Source organism: Onychostruthus taczanowskii, unplaced genomic scaffold, assembly GCF_017590055.1.
Source record: "Onychostruthus taczanowskii isolate IOZ18803 unplaced genomic scaffold, ASM1759005v1 scaffold58, whole genome shotgun sequence".
In the NCBI taxonomy this organism is placed as follows: Eukaryota; Metazoa; Chordata; class Aves; order Passeriformes; family Passeridae; genus Onychostruthus; species Onychostruthus taczanowskii.
In genome coordinates, this window is record NW_024503457.1 from 5,839,703 (window position 1) to 5,856,065 (window position 16,363).

A 16,363-nucleotide genomic window follows, 5' to 3' on the forward strand; every position below is an offset into this window, starting at 1 on the left:
ACAACAGCTTCCTGCTTCTCAACTCATCACAACAGCCAACCTCAGCAAACTGATTTATTAAATAACACAGACCCAACAATCACTATTTTCTAGGAAGAAGGAAAACCTTTTTCCACCGTGTGTGTGAGAACATCAGAAACACTGGTAATTATAAACACCTGTAAAACTGCTGCTTTACATCCCGGCAAGATCATTCCTTTGCATCATCTTTTTGAAACAACTGGAACACACAACACACTCTTTCATTCAGTGTCAGAAACAGCAATGAACTGGCACACAGCAAGTTAAACTGAATCGTGGGGATGACCTAACACGGACGAAACTCAGAATTTTGTGAAAAGCCTTAGGGTTTCACACAAATCAAAGAGCATGAGGCTGTGTGTTGGAAGTGATCAGGAACAATTATTGTATCAAGGTACATTTTTAAAAAGAAAAATTTGGGGGAAATTATTTAGTAGCATAACAAGATTTACCCTTTGAACATTCAGTTATTGTTAGAGCAAGAAATAATTCATTTTATCAAATTCTACCAGCTAAGCAACTATTGTGGCAAAATATTAATCACTCCAATTAGCTAACTCAGAAGTACATTTCTTCCCCCTTTCTACATTAAAAAAACTTCAAAATTAATTGTCTTTGATTCTGAAGAAAATTCACAGAACTGTGTAAGCTGGTCATACAACTGATCATAAGGAACTACCTTAATAGCTTGCCCTCTACAAAGAGGAGATGCTTTTTATAACCAAAACCTGACACATCTTCCCCAAACATCTTTTCTGCATTTAAAAAGTTTACATAAAGTCTCCAGAATGAAAAACAACCCTGGTACCAATACCTTTAGTAATGCTTCCTCAGCTTTTACTAACCAACAAAAGCTTAAGAAATCTACTCAAACTATAATCAATACAGAACCTTTTAAGGATGCAGACCATATACAGAAATAACAGTTCAACAATACTTAAGAATTAAGTTCAGACATTAAAGTCTGAAAAAGAGGTTTAGGCATAAAAAAGGGTTGGAAACGAAGAATGAAAATGGTAACAGTTGCCAGTAGCAAAAAGATGCTCAGTATTTCTTACCGTCTCCCAGAATAGCACAGCAGCATATAAACTGACAGCCCTGCTGAAATTAGCGCATATTTTGAAACATAAATTACATCTACACCTTGCTGCATTAGGATGGTGGCTCAGAAATAAGCACACAACCCCTCCAGCAGAATTTACTTCAAAGCCTTCCCATTCCTCTGCCTACAGAGCTCAGCAATAGATAAAATTGAGAATGTGGTTTTCATTCATTTCTTCCAGGCACTCTAAAATTCACACATGCACCTCAGAGTAGCTTGAAATCTGGTATGCCATATGGCAATACACTTGTCATTTCCAGAAATATGTTGAATATGGGTTCCAGAGATATAAAGTCCCAATAAAAAAAAATAAAAAAAAAAAAAAGAAAGAAAGAAAGAAAAGAAAATAAAACCAAAACTCCTGAAGCCAACAAATTCTGCTCAGATGCCACCAGCTTTATACTATGCACAACTGGAGAGCCTGGGCTTTGATCAGGCTTCAAAGAATCTCCTCATTTGCCCCAGAAAATAAATCTTATGCCTTAGCTTGTGGAGGCTTATTTCCCTACTGTTTTGCAACTCTGTAAAGTTATTTACACTTGCCTTAAGTGAGACTGAAGTAGAAATGATACATCAACATCAATAGTAGATTTATATAAACACATTGCACTTGGAGCACAAAGTAAATGAATTACAAGCTGCATAACAGTGGAGAATCAGGATCAAGGGTTTTATGGCTATTCCAGTGAGAATCAACTGAAGAAGAAATAATTACTTCTCATTCCTACATAAAATGTTTAATGGTGCACATGATGAAGTAACGCTCAAGAAAACCCAAAAACCTCCCAAACAAAACCCCAAAGAATTAGGAAACACATTTAAAAAAAAAAAAAAAAAAAAACTGACAAAAGAAATAAGGCTCTCCTGCTGGCTGAAATAATCACACAGTCTCCACACTCAGCAAATTAGAGCGAGATTGCAAAAAAAACTGGCGGAGCTGAACTAAACATCTTACTGTTGCCAAAATGAGCGAATCCTGTGCTGTAGGTAGAAATCAACTAATTCATCCTTCTACTATTTCTACTTTCCAGGGGTGTTTAATTTTCACTATTTGCAATCTCTGATTAAATTATTTACTTTTCTGAGAAAGAAAATTCAGAAATTAAGTAAACATTACATGACCACAACAACTTTCCTCCTTGCTTTTTTCTTCCAACGATGCAATCACAGATACAGAGAAACAGAGAATCATTCCCCTTTCTGCAGGCACACACAGTTCCTCTCTTTAAACCTCATACTGCATCTTGAAACTAAGTTATCCTAACACACATCTTTTTACCCGTAAGATGAAAATTAACAGCAAGTAGTAACTGTTGACAAGAAGTGCTTTAGGGTGATACTAAGTTTTCAAACACACACAGAAATCAAGAAAATAATCTTACTCCAGAGGGGTGGATGCTATAATCTGTAACAAACTTCCCATGTGTGTACTCCGGAGAAATAGGTGTTTTGGAGACAGCGTATGTGTGCTATATATCCAAGTATGCAGAGGTGACTTGGAAAAAAACGGCAAGGAAATACAGGTGATTCTATTATCAGAGTCCAATCCAGACCTACTGCAACATTTCTATGAATAAAGAAGAAAATCAAGAGGATTTCAACCATATCTGGGAAGAGTACATTTGCAAGCACCTAAAACAACTCACGGCAGCATTGACTGGGGTATGTAACTTAGCACAGACACTCTTCCACTACACTAATCCATCAAGTTCATCCCAGACCAGGATCCATACAGCTGCTGCAGCTGAGGAGCATTTCAGCCATGCAGAGACAAGACTACCATATACCTGCCTCTCACATTTCCTAACGATGAGTGCATCAGCTCATAGAGGCAGAGGGCTTTGAGAAAGCCAGGGCTTTTTCCCCAGGCATAACAAGCACAGAGCTGCCAGTCACTGGTGTTGCCATCTAGGGAGGCTATTCCTAGAAAAGCAAGAAAAATGCATGGGTTGAGCTGAAAAGACAATGCAGTAACTAAAGCAAGCAGAAGAGTTCTCTGTAGTACAAGAGGTGAAGAAAATCCCCACATCTGCTAAGATTTAGGCTGAAGAGGAGATCTCTCCCTAACACATTCCACAGCCAATAACTGGGTTTTTCAGGTACACTGCACTTGTGGTGGGATGAAAAGCGGCTTCCACATGCTACAGCAAAATTTTACTGTGCCCAGCAGACAAAGTACGTGAAATTTCCTAAAAATTTTAATATTCACTGCAAAGCATAGTTAAACCAAACAAAACCCTAGAAAATCTGCACTTTACAGAACTTTCCATATATTTTGCAGATGGCATTGAAGCTATCTGCTGATGCTGCCAGAACAATTCAAGAACTACCAAAATCTGTGTTTGACAGGTTCAGACCTACTGTAAAGAAAGGAAAATCTGAATGACTTCATCATGATACACAGAGATGTTCCTGGATAATACAGATTACATTCCTTCTTTAATCATTCTTCCAATAAAAGCAGTGTGATATTCAACTTCTATAGGACTTTTATTGTAGTTGTAAGGAAGCAAAAAAGCTGTCAGCTACTGAAGCCTCACACACACTACCATCCTCCCACAGCTATTACTACACTGGCAGAAGAAGTAGAGAAACCGTTCCCACACTGGCACATGTAAAAAGCTGAAGAGTCAGAACCAATTCTCAGCTGTGCATACACTTCCCTTAATCATCATTTTCTTCTTCCTATATGTGCTTTTCTTTACAAAGTCCCAAATCTAAACCTCAGAAAAGTTAACTAAACACATAAGTGGCTTGAGAATCATAACTCAATTGATTAAACATTTGGAAGAGTTCACCTGGTGGCTTTGAAGTGCAGCAGAGGACCAATTCAGGGCTCTGCAAGCGGCAATATACTTCTTGAGGATCTATCAGTAAAGTGGTAACAATCCTTTAGGCAAAGCAAAGCCAAAAGATTCAAGATGGGAAACAAAGCTATAAACAGTAAGAATGCAGAAGTTTACTACCTGTATGCAAAGTTAGCAAACTATTACAACATCAAGGTATATGCCAGTCTTTTCCTTTCTTACTTACAAATTTAGCCTTTAAGGTGTCCAGTGCACTTTTTCAAGCTCTTGCTACCTATTGTAATTCTATACTTAAAGATCTTCCTGCATTCAGAGACAATTATTATTCTGCTTTGATGCTTTTTTTCCTTGGATGTTTTCGAGATGAAGTTCTAAATTGAAGCTTAGCAGAAAAACGATCAGAGCACTACATTTCAATAACAGAAGCATTGAAAGTGTGGCCTTCAGTGTATTAAAGTCATTGCTGGAAGCTACATATGAAAATATATTACCCACCTCAGAAAACCCTCCATTGTTATAATTTGGTCATTTCACACACCAGTGATCAATCTCAGCTGAGCACATTCTGTAAGTCCATACATAATGATAAAAAATTAGACATACTGGAGAAAAATTTAAGTCTTGCCTTTGTGAACAAGTATATTCACCTAGTGATTTTATATGAAAATCACATTTCTACTGCTTCTTGGTATGAAGCTAAACAAGGTGAAGATATACAAATTGTTGGTTACAAGGGTCAATGACTCAGCAACCTGCATTATGTCCACTTAGAAGCAAAAGCTGATAAGCACAAAACAATTACTTTAAAAAGCAATCTTATGTAGGCATACATGAAACTTTTTAAAATGTATATATACATTTAAGGCTACTAACTATGAATTATATATCCTTTGTCTAACCCTTCCTGAACTCAAGATTTCTATTTTCCAACTCTCTTTCTTTCACCTGCCCTTAAAATTTGTATGTTTCAGATCATTGTTGCATATAAAGTCCTCAGAATCAGCAACTGTCAGTAAGTATATTACAGCACATCTACAACCTGAAAACCCCAGGCTACGTTTCATTTCAGTACAGAACAACACAGACTTTTCAGAACAGCAATGTTCTGAAAAAAATATTACAAAAAAGAGAATATCCAGCTACTGGAAAACAGAAAAAACTGAAATAATATTGCTTCCACCATTCCCCCAACACCACATGACACTGGGATCCAGTGCTGAACCTCATCACACAATTCTCTCTACAGCAGCTCTCCCATATTCCGAAGAATGGACAAGCAGAAGGAGGAGGATTTATAGCAAAAGAAAGTACAATGTTATTTTCATACAATTCATCTTAGCCCAAAGACAGTTCATACTAGTAAATCCTACCCTAATTTGGACCACATTAAGTTCAGATTTAATTAATCATTCCCAAATAACAAGTTGCAAGTATATACATATGAAGGTAGAAAATATTACATCCTGCAGAATAACCTGTAAAGCACCCTACACTTTCTCCTACCCTGAGCAGATACAAGCAATCGGACAACCTCATTTCTGTGACCGCGTGCAACTACATATTTAGTTAGAATAGAGAGCCAACAAAACACTAACAAGAATATCTTCATCCAAATCCTATTCACAGCTGTTAATTTAATGGCAAGACTCTTCCGGCACGAAGCATACATGAGTAATAGCCTCCACGGGAACTTCAGCAGCAGATCGTCAGACAAAGGGCTTCGTAAGGCAGCAGCTGGACGCCATTCAGCTACCTGACAGCCCCTGTGCTGCTGGAAAGAGAGCATTAACCACAGGATGTGGCTTCCTGAGGCAGAGACTGGTGCTGCCCGGTACTGCAAAGGGAGAAGGGAGATGGGGTAAGGAGGCAGATTTGGATGCTTTGGGAGAGGTATTAGAGCAAAGAGCTGTGTGATGCAAGACAACATATCACACACAGCAGCTGGAGGAAAGCAGATTTCTCTGTTGCACACAGTCATTATAGTCTTCCATAAATTTACAGTACTTCAAATCAACGCCACTGAAAATTCTAGAAAAACAATGCAGAATTTATTTATTACATAATGTAAAAATGTTTTTTCTTATTTAAGGAAAGTTACGTATTGACTGACCCATGGGGGAGCTCACCCCAATACCCTAACACTACTCCAGAATATATTCATAGAAGAAGAATGTTAAAAACAATTATACAGAAATACTGTGAGCAAGGATTCAAGTGTATCCTCATTTCAGAAAGTTCATCAGATCTTCTGCACATCACGTAACTGCAATGTTCCAGTCAAATCTTACTCATTCCCAAATGTGTGCAATCATGCTAGACAGATTACATTTTTTTCCTAGTTTTATCTAATACTTTATTTTCTCTGCTTAAATATTTCTGCTGTAGGGATGGATTACAGGCAACCCAAAAACACGTCCACCCACAATCAAGGCTATTCCCAATCCTAATTATCTACAAAATACTGTGCAATGGAAAAGGAGGAGGGAAAATATTAACCAAGCAAAGACACAGATGACCACCATCAGTTTGGACAGCACAATAATCAAGGTGTGCACCAACTAAATCAAAGATTTTCTTGAATTAAGTGTTTACAGATTCATAAAATAAAATGGTGCTTTCCTAAGAAAACCTAAAGGTTCATGTACACAGCTGCCAAAACTATGGATTATATAGATATCAGGTGCAAGTATTAGTATTGAGGTTTGGCGTTTTCATTGTTGTTGGGTTTTGTGGGGGTCTCCCTAATATCTAGTAGGCGCCAAAACTTTAGAACAGTACTAACAATTTAAAAATCCCCTGAAATCCAGCTGCTTAACATCAGGCCTGACATCCTGCAAACTAGGCACAACCCTCACATTCAAAAAAGCCTGTGGCAGGAAAATGTCACAGGAACAAGAACCGAGGGCTGCTACCAGTCAGGTGGGCAACAGGCAGGCAGAGCTGACCAGGGAGCGGCATTGGAAAAATGACCTCCTCTCTAGCACAACTCTACCTTGACTCACCTGCATTCATGACTCACTGACATCAGATTCTTGCTACTTTTGAAGAATGAAGCATTTAAAATTTTACTACCTGCTTAGCAAGCACAGTATAATCTACTAAATACCAAGCTGCTTCAAATGCTATGTACACTCAGTAATGGTATGTATGCCATTGCTGCAGAAGAGTAAGTCAATGGCCATTAATTCAGATTGCAGTTATGTATGGTATCTTCTTTTAACCACAAGTATATCACTTATATTAACTCAAAAGGAATCCAAATGACCTGCTACTTAACCACTAAAATTATCTATCTGGAAGGAAGGGAAAAAAAAAAAAAGTCAAAGAACAGAATAGACAAATCACAAGGGCAAGCTAAAAGGACTTCTATAACAGTATATTGAAATCAGGTCTAGCTGCACCATTAAACAATCTAATACAGTTAAAACATGGTGGGGCAAAGCATTTTAAAAGTTATGAATTTCCATTATGTGCATTAATACACTTATTTTCAAACCTGGGTTCCTCCAGAACAGGAATTACTACCCTCAATGCATTCAAAAGCCTTTCTCGCATTACATTTTAGTTTTCCCATTTTTTTTTCTTGCTTTCATTCACTTTGGTTTTCTGTTTTAAATTCTAGGTTTCCACGTTTTTAAATAAAACACAAAACTAATTAATTCCTTGTTTCCCCCATGAAGGAGTAACTTCCTTTTCCATCAACTTAAGCAGGCATTATATCAAGCACTGCTTGATCCACACCTGCTCTATAACAGCTCAGTATTACTGTTCATTAAACAATTCTAAACTACTAGGAATCACACTGACTTTATAGGACTGCTGGAAAAGTAATGTCATACACAATGTATAGGCATAAAGTCTGTCTCTAAAAATAAGCTGGCTGTGTGACACTACAGCAGAAGTTCCATAATTCAATATACATGTTGTGACAAGTAAAGAATGTGTAACTAAGAAAGAATTGACCTGCAATGTAATGTTCTTGTCTTGGAAGAGATGTGCATATGCCTCAGCTTCGTGTTTCGTAAATAAGAGACGCTCACCCCAATAGGACCACTAGTGGTACTGAGCACATGCTTGCATTTTCACAGGGCCACAAAAATGGAGACAGAAGCTGGGACACAAAACAAAGAATGGAACTTTGGCAGAGCTTTGACACTGTGTCTTCCAGAGTGGTGAAAGAAATACCTGAATAAAATAAACATCCAGAATCTCCTGTCAGCAAAACCAGAAAAAATCCTAAAGGAATACAACCATGAGTTGTACTAACAACTCATGACAAAACTAACAGAGGAAGACAAACATTGTCACAGTAATGACATTACCCAGACTTTAACACTTTTCTGCCATAGAAAGTCTATAACATTTCAGTTCATTATGATTCCCCATGCATCCCTTAAGAGCCCCAAAGCTCATAAAAATGATGTGTCATATTTTGATACTTGTACTAAACACAAGCTTTGTGATTACCAGTGTTTAAACTCAACACAATCCACACAGTCCTTACTGAGGTATCTGATTAAATTTCTAATATTCATGAACTAGAATTTTAATATTGAATGCTCAAAATGATTTAGGTCTTTTGATGTAACGGAACATAAGTCCTTTAGCGTCAAGTGGAAGGCAGATCCTTTATTACAGCATTAATTATTTGGGATATTAGCATTATTTCTTTCTCTATTTGAATTAAATGGAATTCAAAACAGTGTGAATTTATGAATAGTCCACAATATAATTATTTCTATATTATCCCTGCAGCACTAGCAGAAAGATTGCCAACAGACCTGAAAAATGTAAAGGAAGGAGATTGATCATCAATTTTTCTTTTCATCTTTCTTCTGAAAGACGGGAAAGGTAAAGCTCAGGATGTTTATACTCTAAATGGCTTCACTCCTTTTTTGATGCAAAAAAACCTGTCTTTGTACCTATAAACGCCACCTACATATTTTGCATTCAACATGCAATGATTAAAGAAAAGCACAATTAAACAAGATATACCATAACCAACTTCTTTTATGACTGGAAAAAAAAAAAAAAAGCATTCTTAATTAAAACCACAAAGCAGAAAAAATAGCAGGGATTTTTACAAAATTTCAATACTCACTGGGAAAAATGCAATGTTTTCACTTACATTTCCAGAGTTGTTACATACACAGAATTCCAAGTTCTGGTAGGATGGACTAATTAAAGATACAAACATGGTACCTTCTTCCCAGCATCTAAACGGTACCAGTTTAGGTACCAATCATTTCACTTCTATTATAGGTATAGCCAGACAGTATTAACAAAAGTAATTCATAACTATAAATAAATAAATACACCACCACACATGAAAAACTGCTGTTTGCAGGTCATTTGAGTCAGTTACCAGAGCACCAGATACTGACAGACCATAATCCAGCTTAACATTCCAATACAAAACACACAAAAAATAGCATTTATAGGGGTTTACCCAAATTACAGGACTTCTTCAGTCCAGCTAAACCAGAAACACCTGGCCAACTGAGACTGCAACCTTACAAATAAACAGCCAAACCTATAAATAAACCAAATAAGCCATCTGTGCCACTGACTGACCCTGTTTGTAGCCCATCTCCACAGGTGTCAGCTCCTGGCCCTGCACTCTACAGCTGAACTACCATGGAGTGTTTGTATCATCACTGACGGACAGCACTAACACAAAATGAAAAAAAACAGTGAACAGAGTGCTTGTTTCTAACCTAAATACTACTCAAAACCTATCATTCTGGTTTTGCTGAAATTTTTACTAAAAATACTGAAGGCATTTAAAATACATGCATCTTTAAAGTGACTGGATGAGGTCCAACTACCTTGTTTTCTCTTCTACTATTTAGCAAACAAATTTTCAATCTAAAATTACCAACAAAATTTTCAACCAATATTAAATCTATTTAAAATGAAAACTCAAAGGATACTTGTAAAAACAAACTGAAAAAACCCTGAAGTGAAACCTGGAAAAAGCCTAAAGTTTTGCTAAGCCATGTGGCAGTGTGCATTTGCAGCAGCCCAAGTCTCCTGTGGTGGGATACAGAATCCTTAACATGCCATCATTCAAGACCTGTCAAATTTGATAACACTCAGTGTGTGTCTGGAAGGACACCATCCATTCAGGGAAATGAACGTGTCATTTGTTGTCATGACAGCTATCAAAATTCAGCCCAAGAGCATATCATAGAGCCACGTATCTCTCCTTCTGCACTAAAAGGTTGAAAAATACTTTCCTTGTCGTCATCCTAAACATCATTAGGATGTCAACAAAGAAGTCAGCTCCCCTGAAACAGCAGTGGCCCAGGATGGCACTGGGAGCCAAGTCCAACACACAAAGGATGTGGGAGAAAACAAGTGTGATGGATACACTGCTACTGTAATAACAGGAAGGAAAAACCTTGCAGCCATGGTATGCTGGGGGTATTCTTAATGCATTAAAACCAAGAGGTCTGCATGATCAGTGCTTGGGATCTGCTTTGGTATCAGTGCCAGGTTTTGCTAAACAGGAGGCTTCACTTATTACTGTTCCCTGAAATGCTTATTAGTCCAGAATGCTCTGAAAAATTTAGAACAGTTTAACCCTCCATATACAGATAAGGTTTTTACAGGACTTAGTGCTCCTCTTCTCTCCTAAACCTATGAAAAGACTGAAGGAATTAAGTGTTTTATTTTACTATATAGTTAACTAATACTTAATTGGTATACAAATAGCATTATTTCAGCCAACTTAAATTTGACAAGGATGAGTTAGAAAATCCTACTATAGTTCACCTATAGTTTATTTGCTTAATGAATACCATTATTCCTTTCTAAACCTTCCCACCCTTGCAAGGATCTAATCTTATTTTGAAGGAAAGGTTTAATGACCATTTGAAAATATTGTAAGTAAGAACAATATAGTTAAATCGAAAGCAAAATTGACAATTTTTTCCCAAGAGCTTGCTTCTATTTTCTTATAAACAGAACACATACTTTTTTAATTATGCACTGCTAGCAGAACCAATAATCCCACCCCAACATGAGCAAAAAGCACCTGCCTTTGTTAACCTTCTTCCTGTTCTCCTGCAGCCTCTGATGGCTCCTCTGTGTTTGCACAGAGCTGACCCAGTGTAACCCACAGGGAAAGACAGGCAAGAGACAGCACTCAGCTAAAAGCAGCTTCTCACACTGTAAGAGGACGTGACCCAGACTCAGAGGACAGCATCAGGAAGAGCATCCACAGCCTCCAGCTTCTCCATAAACTTCAGTATCTGCTTTCACACTCGTGTCGCTTCTCTCTACTAAGGCCGTCATAAATACTCTGATCATTTCTGGAATGCAGAAATTTCAAACACCTCAGAAGACCAAAATCTGCCTTTCTATCAAAAAAGTAATAAACTGAAGGCCTGCTCATTTATTTTTGGCTATTAATGCCCCACCTATACAAACAGCACAACTGCTGAAACACAACAGGCTCCCTAACTATATTTATTTTCCTGATAAACAGATTACTTGAAACAAAGTTTGTATTTAATTTAATTAATTAAAAATATTTTTAAAAGGAGGTTGCCTAAGACAAGTTGCTACCTGATTCTGTAAAACATGACCATTTTTGTCTTATAAAATTTCTGCTATATTCTATCTGTGGTTTACCTCACTACCTGTTTTCATGTCTGTTTCTATGGTTGTTCCTGTGGTTGTGTGTACTCTGCACACAGTAACTGATATGAGCTGAGGAAAACTGGGTAAGTAAAAAGACACCTGTATAGCATTTTATTTTGCACCTGTATTTTGTCACGATTGTAAGAGCCAATCATCACTTTTGAGAATTCAGGGATCTGCCAAACATCCCTTGTTCATCACATTGTCTGCTCCACCAAAATTAACAGTAGTTACATGTCACCATATTAATACTGGCTAAGGAGATCAGGACCAAAACCAGCATAGCAAACCTACAAAAAAGTGCAAAAAAGCCTCTAAGCCACAAAGTACATTTTTACAATTGTGAACAAATACAGGCTACACCAGCATGCCTGACCTTCCACTCTAACAAATGTTTTTCACAGCATGAGTATTTCTAAAACTTTACTTGACACCAGGGTTTTGTGTATAGCTGCAGTAATTTAAAATGCAATGGGTTGCCATTCTCTAATCAAGATTTATTCCTCTGCACCTCAATTCTTAAAATTCTCAATACTCTATGAAAGCTTTAAAATGTACACTGTCAGGCCACCTCATTGCACACAAAGTTATTATTTATGCTAGGTCTAAACTACAAACTCCATTAATAGCAAGAAACAAATTGATTTGTTGTGTCACATACACTTAACTGAATACAAAAATATATACTTCATATTGCAATGCACTTTCAACTTACTCATGTCATTAGCATTTATGAAACAATTAAGAATTCTTATGATGGGGGAAAAAAGATAACTTTAAGGAAAAAAAAACCAAAACAACAAAAACTTACCATTTTGAAGAATTACTTTATACACTACTGAACAGAGCAACAGTTTAATTGGGCAGAACACTGTTGACTACATTATTATGAGAAACCTAATGGGACTAATTAATTTGCAGGAAAAATTTAAACTGGAACTACCTAAAACAGAAATAAGTTTTGGATTCCTAGGCAAACATGCAGAAATCTGCAAAGCAAAACAAACAGAAAAGTCATTTCTCAAAAGGTGTAGTGGGATCTCACGTAATAAAGACTGGACAATGGTGCACAGGTGAAATGATTAGGGCAGGCCTCACTTTTTCACCTCAGGATGACAAAACAATGCTATTTTCCCCACTGCAAACATCATCCCAGCTCTCTAAACATCGTTCACTTCAGGAACTAGTAAGAATTCCTGACTTTCACTCCCTGGAAACTATTGTTCTACAACATTTCTGTATACCTAGTAAATACAAGGACAAAGCGTACTACCTTTAAGTTCATTATTTGATGAGAAGCAGAAAGCAGCTCTCCTGCAGAGTGCCTCAACTCTCCACCTCCTCACCACGCCAGATGACCTACTTTGGGGGAGCAGGGTGTCCAGCGACCAGCACCTCACCCTGGGCTCACTAAACTAAACCAAAACACAGCAGCGCCTGGTTTCAGTTTTCAAACTCCCTCAAACACCTCTAATAAATCCACATCAGCAATCCCTCAAAACACAGTGGGAGGGGGTTTGGGAATACCCACAGCTGAGAAACCATCAGTCCCTCAATACAAAAGAGAAAATATTTTTCTAGAACCTATGCTTTACATTCAAAGATGCCTTGGTTTTGATTTCAAACCTGCTGCAAGTAAATTGATACAGCACCTGTCTCCAGGAGTCTGGAAGCAGCTTTTATGCCCAAGGAGCATGAAAAATGCAGATACTCTGGGTAGTTTTGCTGCTGCTCAAGACCAGGACCAGCAAACAGAGCTATATGGGTATCACTTTTCCAGTCCTTACTGTTATAGTTTCTACCAAGGAAAACTATGAGCACTGCAGAGGATTAACATACCAACAGCAACACAAGGCACAAAAAAAAACCAAAGGCTGGAAAAGCTGCAGACACTGCTGACCTTGTCCCTCTTCTTTAGCTAACAGAAGATGTGAGGTGACACAGAAGAGAGCAAACACCTTTCCTTAAGCTTTCAGACAGCTAGCCAGGAAAACAGAGAAGAAAAGAGGAAGGGGAGGTAAGTTCCCTTTCTGTAATGCAACAAGGCATGGCTGAAAATCTGAATTTATCATACGTTCAGTAGCCAAGATATAGTAAAAAGGATCATCCAGAGTATCAAGGGCTAACTGCTGTTAGTTTTGGGAAAATATAGCAAAAGAGATTTTGTGTATTTTTTTTTCACAAAAGCAATTGGAAATGTAATGTGGTAGAAGTAGGAAGCAAATGTAACAGCTAATATTGAAATGACAGAACATCAGAAATAAAAGCTAACGTTATAATGAATCTGTATCTGTTTCATGGCCTATATAAAAATATTTGCTAATTACAGACTTGATCTTCATGGTACAGGTGCCTTCTATTGCTACATTTATTCACTGTTCCCAAAAGTGATATCTTCTGTCAAAGTCACAAGAAGAAAGTCAGTTACAAAGACAAAGGGATCTGCTTAACTTCTTAAACACACTTAGTGAGACAGAGGCTTTCAATTTCCGGAGTTGCGAAATCAGTATTTCAGAGAATCAACATTATATCAGAAATTATAATCCTAAAAATGAAAACACAGTACCATTAACATCATCAGTGTGGTGCTGACTGCTTCAGATTCCTAAAAAGCAATGGCAAACAAGTACTTTCAAACAGAAATTCTCCATAATCTCCTACCCAGTGAGTCCTTTCAAATTCCTCCATATTAAGTTACCAGTCCAAACTCCCGATGATACAAACCACGCATGGTTAGGCCATGAAAATTTGTTTTTACAAAGGCCACTACCAAATTTCATGAACGAGAAGTCTAATTCTCCCACGTTAAGCTCCTAGAACAGCAGCAGTATGTTCCTCAGAAACAAAAATGCTTAATGGGAAGAAACACAGTTCAAGCTGAAGAATGCTTTAAATTCTTGACGACTTTCAGTCACCATACAACTTTTAAAACAACAAAAGGTTTCTCTTTGTTTCACAAAAACATGATAGTTCCGAGTGAAATACTACATAGAATTCACAGAATAACCCTGATGCACACAGAGAACAACATTTACTGTTAAAAAACAGTGGAAGATATTAACATAGAAACTAGAGCCGAGAGCCCTCATGATCAGCCAGCTGCAGGTCAAACCTGAACTACAAACCTGAATCCCGATCTAGCAACCTGATCTTAGATAGGCCAAAGTGCCTACCCTGCCAGCAAGGGGTAGCTGTTAGCCTGGGCACATTTTTAATTAAAAACAGGGCGAGAAGACTTACAAACTTCAGTAATTTTCTTCCCAAAACACGCAGGGATGCGCTTCACTGAACACTCATTACGTGAGATGTAATTTTACCTTTTATGTCCTTTACCTACACTGGCATCGACCGAGGCCACAGCGCACCGCGCTCCTTGAGAAAATCCCCGGCCTCAGCCCCACTGAAGTCCAAAGGCGTTGACGGAAAGAAAAACGAACTGATCGGACCGAGGGCGATGTCCCCGCCGCAGCCCGGTGTGCCCGCCCGCCGCTCCCGGTGCGGGGCGGCGGCGCTCCCGCTCCCGCTCGGGAAACTTTCGGGTTGCGCCGCTCTCCGGCCGGGAGGCGCTGCCCGCCTTCCCCCGGCGCTGCCCCGCGGCCGCCGGATACGCCGCCTCCATTCACCGGAGCCCCGCGAGGGGTGCGGGTGGGGGGTGGCGTCCCGGCCCGGCGCTGCCCCCCGGCCGGGCGGCACAAAGCAGCGGCTGTCACACGCACGCACACACACGAGCAGCAACTCGGGAGGATGAGGAGGAGCCGCCCCCGAGCCCCCCCCCGCAACTGGACGTGGCACAACGAACACCCCGCCGCTCCGGGCCCCCCGCGCCGCCCCCGGCAGGTACCGGCCCCCTCCTGCGCGGGGCGGCCGCGGAGCCTCGGCCGCACAGGTGACACCCGCCTTTCCCCGCTCCCGGCTCCCCTTCTCCGCGTTGTCCCCCGCGGCCGCCACAAGTTTGCGGCGGGCCCCAGCCCCCGCCCCGGCCCCGGCCCCATCCCCGTCCCGTCCGCGGCCGCGCTCACCTCCGGCCGGCCAGCGGGGAGCGGAGCGGGGCGGGCGGCGGGGAGGCTCCCAGCCCAGGCGGGCTCCGCTTCTTTGTCTCCTCGGCGGCGGCGCCCGCTCGCTCCCCCTCCGCTTCCCTCTGCCCTTCCCTGGGCGGATGCGGGCCGCGTCCTCCGAGAGGGGCCGGCTGGCTCCCCCCGCTTCCCGTTCCTTCTCCTCCTGCACTCTTCGCCGGACGCGTCCAAGGCCCCGGCCCTCAGCGGCAGCAACGGCAGCGGTAGCTCCGCTCCCTGCTTTCCCTCTGCCTGCTGCGCCCGGCGGCGGCGGCGGCGGCGGCCCCTCCTCCGCGAACCGCCCCCCCCGGCACAGGCACAGCCCCCGCCCCCGCCCTGCCCTTCCTGCCGCTGCCGCTGCCGGGATCGCGCGGGAGGAGCTCTCTGGGCTCCCCCTTGCCCGCCGGGAGGGCCGCTGCTCCCCCGCCCCAGCGCAGGAAGGACGGGCAGGGACAGCCCGGGTGGCTCCCTCCCCTCTGCGGGAGGACTTCTCCGGGACCGCGGGGCGGGGCAGAGGGGCCCTGCCCGGCAGGAGCCTTGACACCTCCTTCCCATTCCATCCCTGTGAGACTCGGCGCTCCCGGAGAAGCTGACCCTCTGGGAGCCAAAGCGCTCGGGAAAAGTACTGGCGAATGCTGAAAGACCCGGGGATGGGGGGGACGTGCGCGCTTCGGGGCTGGGCCGGGGGAAGTGCCCCGGAGCGGGGAGGGGTGCGCCGGGATTCGCCCTGGGGC

At 41.0% G+C, this 16,363-nt stretch overlaps 1 protein-coding gene across 1 annotated transcript in view; it reads right to left on the reverse strand.

Moving 5' to 3' along the window:
- NCK2 (NCK adaptor protein 2) overlaps positions 1–15,916 on the reverse strand; it is an 85,749-nt gene extending 69,833 nt beyond the window's left edge. Inside the window, exon 1 of the mRNA XM_041418156.1 lies at positions 15,597–15,916. The gene's annotated coding sequence lies outside the window, so the exon portion shown is untranslated. The remainder of the gene's footprint in view (positions 1–15,596) is intronic.
- Positions 15,917–16,363: the final 447 nt, after the last annotated feature.